Source organism: Myotis yumanensis, unplaced genomic scaffold (assembly GCF_028538775.1).
Source record: "Myotis yumanensis isolate MYYU_CA2020_CCGP unplaced genomic scaffold, mMyoYum1.0.hap1 SCAF_3, whole genome shotgun sequence".
NCBI lineage: Eukaryota > Metazoa > Chordata > Mammalia > Chiroptera > Vespertilionidae > Myotis > Myotis yumanensis.
The window spans coordinates 123,624,784-123,642,363 of record NW_027223754.1 but is presented as its reverse complement, the minus strand read 5'-3'; positions in this window follow the sequence as shown (position 1 = coordinate 123,642,363).

Sequence of the window (17,580 nt, the reverse complement as noted above, 5' to 3'; positions counted from 1 at the left end):
CTCCCTCCCTCTTTTATTCTCTTACTTTCTATCCTTCTCTCCTTTTTCTTTATAATGAATTCTGGTTTCTTGTTATCAGCAAATCTGTTCGCAAAACTCCACTCGGAGCAACAGTATAGCATCAGAGGGGAGCACGGTCCCTGAAGTTAAACAAACCTGGTTCCAGTGTGGACACTCTGCTTTACTCACTGTGGCCTGTCACATTGGGCGTATTATCTAACCCTCATAAGCATGTTTCCTCATCTGTAAGCTAGGAAAACCAGTAATAGTATCTACCTCACTGAGTAGTTGGAAGGATTAAATAGGGAAGTGCACACTACCTGGCATATAGTCATTCTATAAATATTTGCCACTATCCATTCTCCTTCCTTTCCCTCATTGCTTCCTGTCTCCCCTTCCTTTCTTCCTTCCTGTCTGACCTTTCTCTTTCTTTCCTTCCTTCCTTTCACTGGATAGTAAGGACACTACGTTGCTTAAAACACCATGTCCTCAAGGAGTTTACAGCCTGCCTGAGCTGGGAAAAGAACACATTGTATAACTCACAGTACCAGCCAGTGTATATGGTAAAGGTGTACAGTCAGTGCATAATAAGGTGTACATGGAGTGTGGCGGAAGTCAAAGTGGAAGCATGAGCAGGCAGTGGGCCAGAGGGATGTGAGCCCCTTGAGAGCAGACTGCCTAGCCCTGCCTTTCTCTGGCATTGAGTGGGTACCCTCTGGGAGCCCTTGTCACTCTCAATAGGTCAGGCACAAATCCTCCTGGCAGACAGACAGAGTGTCACCTGTGCCAGTGGCAGCAACAACTTCAGATACAAAGGACAGGTCAGGTTAGAATGGCAAGAGGAAGTCAGTCACAAGGTAGGTGAGTAAACCTGTATTTGAGTGAGACAGGAATAACGATCACATTTTTATAGGTGAATCTAGGTTTTAGATATAACAGTAGTATGAAGTAGTTACGAAATTTACAGTCTCCTACCCCACGTGGCAGCTATGTAGAACTTGCCCTATAATGCCTCATGTCTTGTAACTATCTTGTCAGTGAACTGATCAGGTGTTCGCTGTATTACAAATGACATACTGAGGCCAGAAAATGAAATGTTGGCAAAAAGAATTAAATGCTAGGAAGGTACAGAGAAGATGTCCTGAGGATGAGAGAAGAGGATTAGAACCCAGAAATCACTGGGTTCTAATTTGTGTACTTTGTGTGTGTGTGTGTGTGTGTGTATGTGTGTGTGTGTGTGTGAGGGCGGAGAAGGCAACAGGAAAAGTACATCTTTTTTTTTTATCATCATCTTGGCTATCTTGTGTAGTATGTTGCACTGATGTATTTACTCTTCTAAATTTTCTTTTATTGTGAAACTAGAGGCCTGGTGCACAAAAATTTGTGCACTCGGGGGGGAGAGGCGGTCTCTCAGCCTGGCCTGTGCCCTCTTGCATCTGGGACTGCTCAGGAGATAATGACCTGCTGGCTTAGGCCTGCTCCCGGGTGGCACAGGGCAGGCCCAATCCCTAGGTGCAGCTCCTGGTCAGGCTCAGAGCAGGGCTGATTGGGGAGTTGGGGCGCCACCCCCTGTCATGCACAGAGCAGGGTGGATCGGGAGGTTGTGATGCCACCCCTACTCACGCTCAGGGTAGGGCCGATTGGGGGGTTGGGGCACCGCCCCCTGTCACACTCAAGGCAGGGTCGATAAGGAGGTTGCGGCGCCAGCCCCTGTCACGCACAGAGCAGGGCTGATCAGGGGGTTGGGGAGCTCCCCCCTGTCACGCACAAGCAGGGCCGATCAGGGGGTTGAGGAACTCCCCCCGTCACTCACAGAGCAGGGCTGATAGGGGAGTTGGGGCACCGCCCCCTGTCACACACAGAGCAGGGCGGATCAGGGGCTTGGGGTGCTGCCACTGTCACACTCAGGGCAGGGCCAATGGGGCGGGGGGATTGGGGTGCCGCACCCTGTCACACACAGAGCCGCAGGGCGATCAGGGGGTTGGGGAGCTCCCCGCTGTCACGCACAGAGCAGGGCCAATCAGGGGCTTGAGGAGCTCCCCCCTGTCACGAACAGAGCAGGGTGGATAGGGAGGTTGTGGCCCCGCCCCCTGTCACACACAGAGCCACAGGGCGATCAGGGGGTTTGGTCGCTGCCCCCTGTCACGCTGATCCCAGTGCTGGGAGGCCTCGCTGCTCCGCTGATCCCGATGCTGGGAGGCATATTACCCTTTTACTATATAGGATAGAAGCCTGGTGCATGGGTGGGGGCCGGCTGGTTTGCCCTGAAGGGTGTCCTGGATCAGGGTGGGGGTCCCGCTTGGGTGCCTGGCCAGCCTGGGTGAGGGAATGATGGCTGTTTGCATCTGGTCACACCCCCTTCAGGGTGGGGGTCCCCACTGGGGTGCCTGGCCAGCCTGGGTGAGGGGCTGAGGGCCGTTTTCAGGCTGGCGGGTGACTGAAGCTCCCAACCTGTCCTTTTTTCCTTTTTTTTTATTCTGGGCCAGCTTTAGCTCTGAGGCTCGCCTCCAGCTATGAGACCTCCGCTGCTGAAAGCAGGTTTCTGGCCTTTGTTTCCTTCTGTATTTGAAACAATGTTGCGGTCCTGCCCGGGGTTTTGTTTAGCTTCTATATTTGTTACAATGTTGCTTAGAGTGCAGCTGAGAGGCCGGCAAGGCAGGTGGGGAAGCTTGGCTTCCTCCGTCACTGAAGCAAGCAAGCCTCCCTATTCACGTCAGCTGCCTGGCTGCCGGCCGCCATCTTGGCTGTCAGTTAATTTGCATATATCACTGATTAGCCAATGGGAAGGGTAGCAGCCGTATGGCTAATTACCATGTTTCTCTTTTATTAGATAGGATACTTCAAACAGGCTTATATAACAAATACTCATCTACCTACAACTACCTATATTTGTTAAATTTTAACATTTTGCTACATTTGCTTCAGGTCTCCTTTTTTAAGACATAAAACGTGGAAGGTACAGTTGAACCCTTTTCTCTTTTGCCCCTGCCAATTCTATTCTGTTCTTATATCAGCTATTTCTGAGTAACAAACTATTCTAAAACAGTGGCTGAAAGAGTAAGAATTTATCTTTCTTCAGTGACTCTATGGGTCACCTCAGCAGTGCTTCTAGTCATACCTGGACTCATTTGTGAGTCTTCAGAACGACTTCGGTAGGTCAAGTAGGCAGCTCTGATAATCTTGGTTAGTCTTTCTCACGTGGTTGGAGGTTAGCTGGCTATAGCCTGGAATAGGATGACCTCAGCTGGAACACCTGGACTTTCCTTCAGTGGGTCTCATCCTCCAGGAAGCTAGCCAGGACTTGTTCATATGGCAGCAGCAGAGCTGTAAAGATAGTGGAATCATGCAATAACTCTTGATCTAACACTCTTATCAGTTCCACCACATTCTACTGGTTAAAGCAAGTCACAAAGCCATCCCAGAAGTACTACAAAAGTTACAATGCAAAAAAAATGGACACAGCATAAGGAAAAATATTGGGAATATTTTTGTGATCATTGTATCATAATCTATCCCCTCAGCAGTAACCACTACCTTAATTTTGTTGTTCATCATTCTCATGGATTTATTTATAGTTTCAATGCATATCTATATAGTATACTAGAGGCCCGGTGCACAAAATTTGTGCACTGGGGATGGGTGGGGGGTCCCATAGCCCAGCCTGTGCCCTCTCACAGTCCGGGACCCCTCCCTCCTTACTGCCCACCTGCTTGCTGCTTCCTACTGCTTGGCTTGCTGCTCCTTAGTGCTGCCGCGAAGGCTCCCGCCACCGCCACTGCACTCGCCAGCTGTGAGCCCCGCTTCTAGCTGAGTGGCACTCCCCCTGTGGAAACACACTGACCACCAGGGGGCAGCTCCTGCATTGAGCGTCTACCCCTTGGTGGCCAGTTCATAGCCACCAGTCATTCCACCATTCGGTCAATTTGCATATGAGGGTTTTATTATATAGGATAGGATAGTGAATGTGAACTGTAAATGAAAAATAAAATTTAAAAAAGAACCAAATAAAATTTTAGACCTGAAATTTTTTATATATATATATATTTAATTCTCACCTGAGGATGTTTTTAAAATTGATTTTAGAGAGAGAAACATCCATGTGACAGAGAAATACCAGTAGGCTGCCTCTGCACCTGCTGACCCACCTGGATCTAACCTAAACCTAAGTATGTGCCCTAACCTAGGAAATCCTTTGGTGTACAGGTTGAGACTCTGACCAATTGAACCACCTGGCCAGGGCAGATCTGAAAAAATTTTTTTAAGTGTACCTCCAGGTCCTGGTAGGTGTGGATCAGTAGTTAGAGTGTCCTCCCATGCACCAACGGGTAATGGGTTCAAATCCAGGTGAGGGCACATACACAGGTTGTGGGTTCCATCCCTGTCAGAAAGCTTGGGGAACTTTCTCTCTCTCTAGAACCAATGAAAAAAACATATCCTTAGGGGAGGGCTTAAAAAAAAAAATGCTGATTTGGTTGAGTGGATAGTGCTTCTGCAGGCAGACTGAAGGGTACCGGGTTGGATTCCAATCAAGGGCGCGTACCTGGGTTGCAGGCTCAATCCAGGCCCTGGTCGAGGATTCAGCAAGAAGCAACCAATTGATGTCTCTCACATTAGTTTCCTTCTTTCTCCCTCCCTTCCACTCTCAAAAAAAAAAAAAAAAAAAATCAATGCAAAAATGTCCTCAGGTGAGGATTAACCAAAACAAACCAACAAACACCCATCCCCAGTGTGATTATTGAAGGAGCATATGAAGTATTTGTTGAATGAGCGGGAAGGGATGGGACTTCACTTTCTAACTTTTTTAGCAACTCTGCAAGCCAGAGGGTTTATTTTTTATTTTAATTTTTATTGATTGATTATTTTAGAGAGAGGAAGGGAGTGAGAGAAACACCAGTGTGTTGTTCCACTTATTATGCCCTCTTTGGTTGCTTCTTGTCTGTGCCCTGACCAGGATCCAACCCGCAACCTTGCTGTATCAGGAGGAGGTTCTAACCCACTGCGCTGCGTGCTGCCTGTCAGGGCCCCTCAACAAAACCCCTCTGGCTGCCCTGGCCCCTGCTGTGAGTCGGAGCTCCTCTGCCACAGCAAAGGTTTGAGTTCCATTCTGCCAGAGCACCTACTTAGGTTTCGGGTTTGATCCCCTGTCGGGGCTGACTGCTGCTCAGGAAGTGACTGAGGACTGTGTGCTCTAGTCATTCGGTGGGGAGCTGGGGTTCCATTGCCAACCTGGCCGACTCTGATCCCCCCGCTCCTACATCAAGGACGATTTCAACTATGGCAGCTGCGTGGCCTCCGCCAGTGTACACATCCGCATGGGTAGGTCACCCTCTCAGTGGCTCGCCAGGTGTGGCGGCTGCGCAGTCACCCCAGAGGCAGATTTCTGGGTTCTCAGGGAGAGCGCCCTCCGTGCTGGACTCCCAGTGAGAACGGGGTCGGAGGGAAAGCACTTTGCCTGGAGCGGAGCATCCGTCCTGTGCAGGGCTCGCAGGGTTTGTGTCTCCAATCCTGTCCTCAGCAGCCCCAGCACTGTGGTGGCGTGGCTTGGTGCTCCTGGGTTCAGGGCCCCCCTGCGGGTTTGTGTCTCTGACCCCCCCAGCAACCCCAGCACCATGATGGCGGGGCTTGGTTCTGCTGGGTGCAGTGCCCTCCTGTATGTTTGTGTCTCTCATCTGGCCTCCAGCAGCCCCAACCCTGTGGTGGCTGGCCTTGGGTCTGCTGGGTGCCGGGCCTTCGGGTTTGTGTCTCTGATACCCCCAGCAGCCCCAGCACCATGATGGTGGGGCTTGGGGTTGCTGGGTGCTGGGGCTGCAGATCTGTCTTCAATCAGGCCCCCAGCAGCCCCAGCACCAAGGTAGTGGGCCTTGGGGCTATTGGACACAGGGCCTCCCTGCATGTTTGTGTCTCTGATTCTGCCCCCAGCATCCCCAGCTCCGTGATGGCGGGGTTTGGGTCTGCTGAGTGCCGGGGCTGCTGGGTGCCAGGCCTGCGGGTTTGTGTCTCTGATCCCCCCAGCAGCCCTAGCACCAAGGTGGTGGGGCTTGGGGCTGCTGGGGCCTGACGGGAGACATAAACACACAGGGCTTCCGTCAGGCTTTGCTGCTCTGGCCCCAGAGCCGTCAGGCTTCACTGCTCTGGCCCCGGAGCCATTAGGCTTCACTGTTCCTGCCCGGGAGCCATCAGGCTTCACTCCGCAGCTTGGAGCCTACATATGCAAATTAACTGCCATCTTTGTTGGGTTAATTTGCATACTCTCCTGATTGGCTGGTTAACATAGTGAAGGTATGGTCAATTTACATGTTTGTCTATTATTAGGTAAGATATCCATATCTATATAGTATAACCATAAAATGTGTTATACTGAAATATGCCAAAAGTGTCATATTGAAAGCATTATTTTCTGCATGTCATTCAACAACTTGTTCTTTAAAAATTCCATATCATGCTTTTTAAGATTTAACCATATTGATATAGATAGAACTAGTTTAATAATTTTAACTTTTGTATATTATTTTTGGATACGCTGAATTATATGCTTATATCCCACTTTATTTATTCTAATAAACAATGAAGTTACTTTCTTTTTGTGCCATTTTATGCTGTGCTGCAACAATATACTATGTATATGTGTTAGAGTTTCTCTAGGGTATATACCTATGAGTGGAATTTGACAATTCCAAACTTAACTGCAAAGTAGTTGTATCAAATTCCCCTTCTATTGGCAGCATGTGAAGAGCTTTTTCTCTATAACCTCATATAAACTAGGCAAGAACTTTCAGAAATTTTAATTGTTGCCATTCTGATAAGTATGAAATAGTATCTCACTGCTGTTTTGTTTTGCATTTCTGTTGTTGCTGAAGATGTTGAGAAGCACAGAATATGTTTGTTGGCCATTTTGATTGCCCTTTTCATGAATTGTCTGAATCCTTTGTCCATGTTTATGGTTGGGTCATTTGTCTTTTTATATCGATTTGTAGACATCCTTTATATAATCTGAACATTAGACCTTTATAAGTTATTCTTGCACATCTCTTTTCCAAATTTATTTTTTTCACTTTTTAGTGTTTTGTTTTTCTCAAAGAGGTGTTGAATTTTAATACACTGATATCTGAGAAGAAAAGCAAAAATAAATCTGCATTAAGACCCTTTATGGTAAAACTGCAGGACACCCCAAACAAAATAAAAATCATAAGTCTTTAAAAAGTTTTTAGTCCAGAAAAGAGATTTGAATGACAGTTTCAAAGGCAGCAGAATTATCAACAGAAACAACATATGCCAAAAAATTATCAAAGTGCTAAGAGAAAATAACTGCCAACTTAAATTTATACCCAACTAAAATATCATTCAAGTCATCCATACTTAAGTTAAGGGAGGAGCTTTCTTTTCCTTTTTTTTCTGTTTTAATCCTCATCTGAGGATATTTTTTTCATTGATTCTTAGAAAGAATGGAAGGAAGAAGAAGAGACAGAGAAACATTGAGGTACATGCCTTTGAGTGGAATCAAACCTGGGACCCTTCAGTCCACGGGCTGATGCTCTATCCATTGAACCAAACTGGCTAGAGGAAAGAAGGAGTTTTCAACTAAGGAGTTCACTGAAAAATCTGCCCAAAGATTTACTTTACTTTACTTCAGGAAGAAGGACACCTAACCTCAAAGGAAGAGAGAATCTTATGCAAGGGAATATGTGGTTTATTCATGTAAAACAGCAGAAGGCCAAAAGAAAGTTGATGAGGACACCAACAAAAATACTAGTTGTCTATGGATTTCCTGAATAACTGAAGAATTTAGCCATAGAGCACACATGGCAGGCTGTCTCCATGTAATATCTGCTAGTGTCCTTCTGTTGGCACATCCATGTTAGTTAAATCACGATTGTATCATTTCTCTCATCAGAATTCCTGTCTGTAAACCTTTATTTCATACTAGAGGCCCGGTGCACGAATTCGTGCACCAGTGGGGGGTTCCTTGGCCTGGCCTGCAGGATCAGGCTGAAACCAGCTCTCCAATATCCCCCAAGGGGTCCCGGATTGTGAGAGGGTGCAAGCCAGCCCAAAGGACTCCACCAGTGTATCATTTGGGGCCGGGGAGGGATGCAGGAGGCTAGCCAGCCAAAGAGGGACCACAGGAGGGCTCCAGGGCATGTCAAGCCCATCTTGCTCAGTCCTGATTGGCCGGACCCTAGCAGCAAGCTAACCTACTGTTTGGAGCATCTGCCCCCTGGTGGTCAGTGCACATAATAGTGAGCAGTTGAGTGGCCTTAGCATATCATTAGCATATTACACTTTGATTGGTTGAACGGCTGACCAGACACTTAGCATATTAGGCTTTTATTAAATAGGACTAGAGGCCCAGTGCACAAAAATTTGTGCACTGGGGCGGGGGGGGGGGGGGGTGAGGTCCCTCAGCCCAGCCTGTGCCCTCTTGCAGTCTGGGAGCCCTCGGGGGATGACCACCTGCTGGCTTAGGCCTGCTCCCCAGGGCATTGGGCCTAAGCTGACAATCAGAAATCCCTCTGGCAGCCCGGCAGCCCTCGGGGGATGTCCACTTGCCAGCGAGGAGCAGACCTAAGCTGCAGTCAGACATCCTTAGCGCTGCTGAGGAGTCAGGAGAGGCTCCCACCACCACCGCTGTACTGGCAGCCATCAGCCTGGCTTGTGGCTGAGCAGAGCTCCTCCATGTGGGAGCTCACTGACCACCAGAGGGCAGCTCCTTCATTGAACGTCTGCCCCCTGGTGGTCAGTGTGTGTAATAGTGACCAGTCATTCCCAGTCTTTCTGCTGTTAGGGTCAGTTTGCATATCACCCTTTTACTATATAGGATAGAGGCCTGGTGCACAGGTGGGGGCTGGCTGGTTTGCCCTGAAGGGTGTCCCGGATCAGGGTGGGGGTCCTGCTTGGTTGCCTGGCCAGCCTGGGTGAGAGCTGATGGCTGTTTTCAGGCTGCCTGCACCCCCTTCAGGGTGGGGGTCCCCACTGGGGTGCCTGGCCAGCCTGGATGAGGGGCTGGTGGCTGTTTTCAGGCTGCCTGCACCCCCTTCAGGGTGGGGGTCCCCACTGGGGTGCTGGGCCAGCCTGGATGAGGGTCTGAGGGCCATTTTCAGGAGGGCCAAGCCTGCAACTGAAGCTCCCAGTCTCTCCTTTTTTTCTTTTTTTTTTTTTATTCTGGGATTTATTTACCTTCTGTAATCGAAACTTTGTTGTGGCTCCAGCTCCAAGGCCGGCTGGCTGAAAGCAGGTATCTGGGTTTGTTTAGCTTCTATAATTGCAACATTGTTGCTTAGAGTGCAGCTCAGAGCTGGGCTGGGGCAGGTGGGGAACCTTGGCTTCCTCCATCTCTGGAGCAAGCAAGCCTCATGTTCGCTTCAGCTGCCTGGCTGCTGGCTGCCATCTTGGTTGGCAGTTAATTTGCATATCGCCCTGATTAGCCAATGGGAAGCATAGCAGAGGTATGGTTAATTACCATGTTTGTCTATTATTAGATAGGCTATTCCTCTGCTGCATTTTAAGTCAATGTCTTTTATCTATCTTCACTGTTTCTCTTAACTTGTGTTTAATTTACTATTTAATTATGCCAATTCCATTTAACTTCAATGTCAATGATGATAATATTTTTTCTCTAGAAATTTTGTTACAGAAATTCTATGTTATTTTTACTTTATCTTTTTTATTTTTTGATGATAACATTTAAGTTCTACTCTCTCAGCAAATTTCAATTACATAGTACAGTGTTATAAACTATAGTCACCATGTTTTACATTATATCTTCAGTCCTTATTCATTTTATAGCTGAAAGTTTGTACCCCTTTACCAACTTTTCCCTGTGTACCCTGACCCCCAACCCTTGGCAACCACTTTTCTACTTTCTGTTTCTGTGAGTTTTACTTTTTTTAAGATTCCATATGTAAGTGATATTATGCAGTATTTGTGTTTTTCTATTTTATTTAGCATAATACCTTCAAGATTGATCCATGTTGTCACAAATAACAGGATTTCCTTCTTTCTCATAGCTGAAATATATGTCATTGTGTATATGTATATTATATATGTGTACATATTATATATGTATATATTGAATATACATGCACCATAAACACATATTGAAAGAGAGAGAGAGAGACAGAGAGAGAGAGAGAGACCTCACATTTTATATATTCACTTATCCATTGATGGACACTTAGCCTTCCATACCTTGGCTATTGTGAATAATACAGCAATTGGCATGGGAGTGCAGATGTCTCTTCAATATTCTGTTTTCATTTCCTTTGGATATATACCCAAAAGTAGGATTTCTGAATTATATGGTAGTTCTATTTTTTATTTTTTGAGGAGCATCCATGCTGTTTTCTATAGTGGCTGCACTAATTTACATTCCCACTAATAGTGCACAGGCTTTCCTTTTTTCACATTCTCGCCAACACTTAATATCTCTTGTGGGTTTTTTTTATGACAGTCATTCTAAAGGTATAAGATGTATCTCATTGTGGTTTTGATTTGCATTTTCCTAGTGATTAATGATGTTGAGAACCTTTTAATGTACCTGTTGGCCACCTGTATGTCTTCTTTGGAAAAATGTCTGTTCAGGTCCTCTACTCATTTTTTAAATCAAATTGTTTTGTTGTTGTCATTGTTAATGAGTTGTATGAGTTCTTTAGATAGTTTGGATATTAACCCCTTGTGAGATATATGATTTACAAATATTTTCTCCCACTTAGTAGGTAGCCTTTTCATTTTGTTGATAGCTTCCTTTACTCTGAAGAAGCTTATTGTTTGATTTAGTCTCACATATTGATTTTTGTTTTTGTTAACTTTGCATCTGGTGTCAAAACCAGAAACTCATTGCCAAGACCAATGTCAAGGAGCTTATACCCTATGTTTTCTTCTAGGAGAGTTACATTCAAGTCTTTAATTTATTTTGGGGTTTATTTTTCTGATTGTTGTAAGACAAGAGTCCAGTTTCATTCTTTTGCATGTGGCTGTTCAGTTTTCCCAACACTATTTATTGAAGAGACTATGTTTTCTTCATTGTATATTCTTGGTACCATGGTCATAAATTAATTAACCATTTATGCATGGATCTATTCTGGGTTCTCTATTTTGTTCCATTGGTTTATGTGTCTGTTCTTATGCCAATGCCATAGTGTTCTGATTACTATTACTTTGTAATGTACTAGTAGTTTGAAATTAGGACGTGTGATGCCCCAGCTTTGTTCTTCTTTCTCAAGATTGCTTTTGCTATTTGGAGACATTTGTAGCTTCACACAAGTTTTAGATTATTTTTTCTATTTCTGTGAAAAATGCTATTGGAATTTTTTTATTGTGATGAAAAACATATAACATACAATTTTCCATCTTTTTTCAATTAGAGTTCACATTCAATATTATTCTGTATTAGTTTCAGGTGTACAACATAGTGGTTAGACAATCATATACTTTACAGAGTGGTCCCCCTGGTATTTCAAGTACCCTCCCCCTTGGCCTGTATATAGCTATTACAATATTTTCCCCACCCCCTAGTGTCTGTGTCCATTGGTAATGTTTATATGCATGCATACAAGTCCTTTGGTTGATCTCTTACCCCTCACCCCCGCCCCGCCTTCCCTCTTAGGTTTGACAGTCAGTTCGATGCTTCTCTGTCTCTGGATCTATTTTTGTTCATCAGTTTATGTTGTTCATTATATTCTGCAAATGAGTGAGATCATGTGATATTTATATTTCTCCAACTGGCTTACTTCGCTTAGCATAATGCTCTCCAGGTCCGTCCATGCTGTTGCAAATGGTAAGAGTTCCTTTTTTTTTTTTTTTTCTAACAGCAGTGTAATAATACATTGTGTAGATATACCACCGTTTTCTAATCCATTCATCTGCTGATGGGCACTTAGGCTGTTTCCAGATCTTAGTTATTGTAAATTGTGCTGCTATGAACATAGGGGTGCATATATCCTTCCTGATTGGTGTTTCTGATTTCTTGGGATATATTCCTAGAAGTGGGATCACTGGGTCAAATGGGAGTTCCATTTTAAATTTTTTGAGGAAACTCCATACTGTTCTCCACAGCGGCTGCATCAGTCTGCATTCCCATCAGCAGCGCAGGAGGGTTCCTTTTTCTCTGCATCCTCTCCAGCACTTGTCATTTGTTGATTTGTTGATGATAGCCATTCTGACAGGTGTGAGATGGTACCTCATTGTTGTTTTGATTTGCATCTCTCAGATGATTAGTGACTTTGAGCATGCTTTCATATGTCTCTTGGCCTTCTGTATGTCTTCTTTGGAAAAGTGTCTATTTAGGTCCTTTGCCCATTTTTTTATTGGATTGTTTATCTTTTTTTATTAAGTTGTATGAGTTCCCTGTAAATTTTGGAGATTAAACCCTTATCGGAGATAACATTGGCATATATGTTCTCCCATGTAGTGGGTTTTCTTGTTGTTTTGTTGATGGTTTCTTTTGCTGAAGCTTTTTATTTTGAGATAGTCCCATTTGTTTATTTTCTCCTTAATTTCCATTGCCCTAGGAGCTGTATCAGTAAAGATATTGCTAAAACATATATCTGATATTTTTCTGCCTGTGGTTTCCTTTAAGATTTTTATGATTTCCCATCTTACATTTAAGTCCTTTATCCATTTTGCGTTTATTTTTGTGTATGGTGTAAGTTGGTGGTCAAGTTTCATTTCTTTGCATGTATCTGTCCAATTTTTCCAACATCATTTATTGAAGAGACTGTCTTGACTCCATTGTATACTCTTGCCTCCTTTGTCAAATATTAATTGAGCATGATAGCTTGGGTCAATTTCTGGATTCTCTGTTCTATTCCATTGGTCTATATGTCTGTTCTTGTGCCAGTACCAGGCAGTTTTGAGGACAGTGGCTTTGTAATACAGCTTGATATCTGGTATTGAGATCCTTCCTACTTTGTTCTTCTTTCTCAGGATTGCTGTGGCTATTCGGGGTCTTTTTTTATTCCATATGAATTTTTGGAGAGTTTGTTCTAGGTCTGTGAAATATACCATTGGTATTTTAATGGGGATTGCATTGAATCTATAGATTGCTTTTGGTGGTATGGACATGTTAATGATGTTGATTCTACCAATCCATGAACACGGTATATTCTTCCATTTGTTTATGTCTTCCTCTATCTTTTGTCAATGTCCTGTAGTCTTCCAAATACAGGTCTTTTACCTCCTTAGTTAAGTTTATTCCTAGGTATCTTAATTGCTATTGGAATTTTGATAGGGGTTGCATTGAATGTGTAGATTGCTTTCAGGCCTGGCATGTGTGGATCAGTGGTTAAGCATCAACCTATGAACCAGGTGGTCATTGTTCGATTCCTGGTCAGGGCACATGCCTGGGTTGTGGGCGCAAACCCCAGTAGGGAGCATGCAGAAGGCAGCCAATCAATGATTCTCTCTCATCATTGATGTTTCTCTCTCTCTCTCTCTCTCTCTCTCTCTCTCTCTCTCCTTTCCTCTTCTGAAATCAGTAAAAAATATATTTTAAAAAATAGATTGCTTTCAGTATTAAGGACATTTCAACAACAATCCTTCCACTCCATGAGCATGGAATATCTTCTCATTTATTTGTTTCTTCTTCAACTTCTTTTATCCATGTCTTATTGTTTTCAGTGTAGAAATCTTTCACCTCCTTAGGTTAAATTTATTCTTAGGTATTTTATTCTTTTTGATAGAATTGTAAATGGTTTGCTTTCTTAATTTCTCATTCTGATAGTTTGTTGTATAGAGATGGAACTGATTTTTATATATTGATTTTGTATCCTGCAACGATACCGAGTTAGTTATTCTAATAGTATTTTTTATGGAATCTTTATGGTTTCTATGCATAATATCATGTCATTTGGAAATAAAGACAATTTTGATTCTTCCTTTCTGATTTAGATACCTTTTATTTCTTTTTCTTGCCTAATTGTTCTGACTAGGATTTCCAGAACTGTTTTAAATAAAAGTGGCAAAAGTGGACATCTCGGTCTTACTCTGATCTTAGAGGAAAAACTTTCAGCCTTTCACCATTGAGTATAATGTTAGTTGTGCACATCTCATGTATGGCCTTTATTATGTTGAGGGATATTATTTCTCTACCCAAAAGTGCTCTGTTGTATTTTTAGTCTCTATTTCATTTATATTCACTCTGATATTCATTTCCTTCTTTCTACTAACTTTGGGCTCAGTTTGTTCTTCTTTTCCTTGTTTCTTAAGGAGTAAAGTTATATGAGATCTTTCCTTTTTCTTAATGTAGTCATTTAAGACCAATCAATTATCATAAGTTCCTGGGAATCTCTTTTGTTTCTGGAGTCTGCACCTTCTCATACACAGTGTATTGTGTTCTTCTTTTCCATGTAATATTTATTATGAGATTGCCTTCATTGAATCTTTGCAGTAAGTTTATATAACCTGAGCTGAATGTATATTCCTCCAGAAAGGTTTAACATGTTTCTTTTAGGCTACCCAAGGGAATTCTTGGCTTAAACCCAATTTTTATGTTAATTTATTGAAATTATTCATTCCAAAAACACATTTATAGTATAAATTTGAACTCTAAATTTATTTACAGCATGGACTCCCTCCCCCTCTCCCACATACACCCACATTGAACTCAAGCTACATATATATGTTAATAAATGAGGTTTTAACAGAAACATTCAGATGAATACTTACCAATATGTTACCAATTATTAAACACTTACTCTCTCCTAAGTCCTATGCTGCTTTACCTACTGCATAAATTTAGGATGTAAGTTCTACTTCTGTGACCAAGTCTCAAACTTGCATTGGTGAAGACAAGATAGAGTGTCGTCCCATGCACCAAGGGGTTGTGGGCTCGATCCCTGTCAGAGCCTATGTGGGAAGCAACCGATCAATGTTTCTCACATTGATCTTTCTCTCTCCCTTCCTCTCTCTCTAGAATCAATAAAAACATGTCCTCCAGTGAGGATTAAAGGAAAAGGGAGAAAATTTTTCTTTTAATTCAACTCCAAACTAATATGTCAGCTCTGCTCTTGGATCAGTCATGATCCAAGATGTCCTGCCACTATGTCTGCATTCCAGTCAACAAGAAGGGGTAAGTGAGAATAAGGCACAATCCAAAATTTGTACACATCAGTATCGCTCACACTCCATTGATTAGAACATAGTTATATGCTCATACCTAGCTGCAAAAGAAGTTGAGAAATGGAGTCCCTTTTTGGGGGGGCTTTGTCCCAGCTAAGAACTGCTGTTTCTATGTCTGTAGAATAAGACAGGAACAGATATTAAGGTTAACTATCAGGTTGCCTTGCCCACATTATATCATTTTAATCTTTACAGTAAATTTATGAAATACACATTGTATCCATTTTGTACCTAAAGGAAAGTAATTTGCCCAAGACAATACAGTTAGTAGAGAGGAGCTGTAACTCAAAGCCAGATATCTGTGACTCCAAAATTTATTATAACACTGTTGAAGGTGAGATCTAACTGCATAGGTGGTGACATTTGTTTAGAGCTCTCTGTCAGAATATCAAAAGAGACTTTGGAGCCAGATCTTAATTGACTCACCAGCAAGGCCAAGCCTAAGATGAGGCAAATGAGATGTTGAGACTATAACATTTAAAAATGCACCCACTCTCGGGGTTGTGCAAACATTCACAGCCCTGACAGTAAGTACCTCCTTAAATTTTTCTCCCTAGGAAATTCACTTGCTTCACCCTACTATCAGCCCTACCCCTCACTTCCATTACTAACTAGCTTTGACCTCGAACAAAATATTATATTTCCTTGACTCTCAGTCTATATAGTATGACTAGTACCATTTTCCTCTTAACTTCATAGAATCAGGCAAGATAAAAATGAGATGTGAGAATGATTTACAAATTGTAAAGTTATAAAAAGATATGATTTAATTTGATTCTTTTTTAAAAATATATATTTTATTGATTTTTTACAGAGAGGAAGGGAGGGGGATAGAGAGTCAGAAACATCGATGAGAGAGAAACATTGATCAGCCACCTCCCGCACACCCCCCACTGGGGATGTGCCCACAACCAAGGCACATGCCCTTGACTGGAATCAAACCTGGGACCCTTGAGTCTGCATGCTGATGCTCTATCCACTGAGCCAAACCGGTCAGGGCATATTTGACAGTCTGGCCATATTTGGATATAAGGATGTTCATATCTTTTGGGGAATGGAGCAGGACATGGATGGGTGGGTGGATAGATGGAAGGTAAAATTATTCATTAAATAAATATTATTGAGTATCTGTTGTACATCATACACAATTTTAGATACTAGAAATTTGCATAATGCTGAAGAAGACATATAATCCCATCTTCCACTTAGTAGAAGAGATATATTAAATTAATAAATAAATGCATATGTAATTATAAACTATGGTAGCTTTATGGGGAAATAACACGGGGAATATAATTGATATGAACATAAGGGAAGGCTTTTAGAAGTAAATGACATCTGAGGTAAGACATGAAAAATTAATTTTAATTAACTTGACAAAGAGTTGAGGAAGATGTTCTTTCAGGCTGAGGAAATAAAACAAATCAAATAAACAAAATGTTTAAAAATCAGGAAGTATACAACCCAGTAGAAAAACTAAAGCCCTAGATTTCTGCCTAGACCAAAAATTTATTAAAATGAATAAGAATAATTCTTAACAAAGGACTATATGTAAAGAAGAACCACATGGAAATTTTACAGGTAAAAAATACAATCATCAAATTTTTTTAAAATCCCTAGTCAGGATTAGAAACAGAATGGAAATGACAAAGAGAAGAATCAGTGAATGTAGATACATCAATAGAAATTCTCCATGCTAAACAACAGAGAAAAAAAGATTGAAAAAATGTTTAACTGAGCCTCAGGGGCCTGTAGGAAAATACCAAGAGATCTGACATTCATGTCATTGGAGTCCCAACAGGAGAAAGAATGTGGTGCAAAACAAATCTAAAAGAATGTGGTGCAAAGCAAATCTATCTATATAAAACCCTAATATGCAAATCGTCTGAATGGCAGAAGGACCGGCAGAATGACTGGTCACTATGATGCGCACTGACCACCAAGGGGCAGATGCTCAATGCAGGAGCTGTCCCCAGCCCGCAGGCCCTAACCAGCGGTGGCGGGTGGTGCCAGGCCAAGGCAGGTGTGAGCAGGGGCCCCGATCACCCCGCTGGTTGCCCCACGGATCGGCCCTGATCACTGGCCAGGCCTAGGGACCCTACTCATGCATGAATTTCATGCACCAGGCCTCTAGTATAGTCAGTAATATAAAATAATAAATTCAAAAAATCCCAAAAAGGATAAATTCAATGAAACCTACATCCAGACACATATTATAATCAAATTGCTGAAAACTAAAGACAAAGAAAAAAATTCTTGAAAGCAGCTAGAGAAAACCAATGCATTACCTATAGGAGAATACCAATTTGAATGACAGCAAATTTCTCATCAGAAAGCATGAAAGTCCAAAGAAAGTGGAACAACTTGTTTTAAGTGGTAAAAGACTATCAATCCAGAATTCTATATTGAATATAATGAAAAGATATTCAGGAATGAAGATGAAATAAAGACACTCTCTGATTAAGG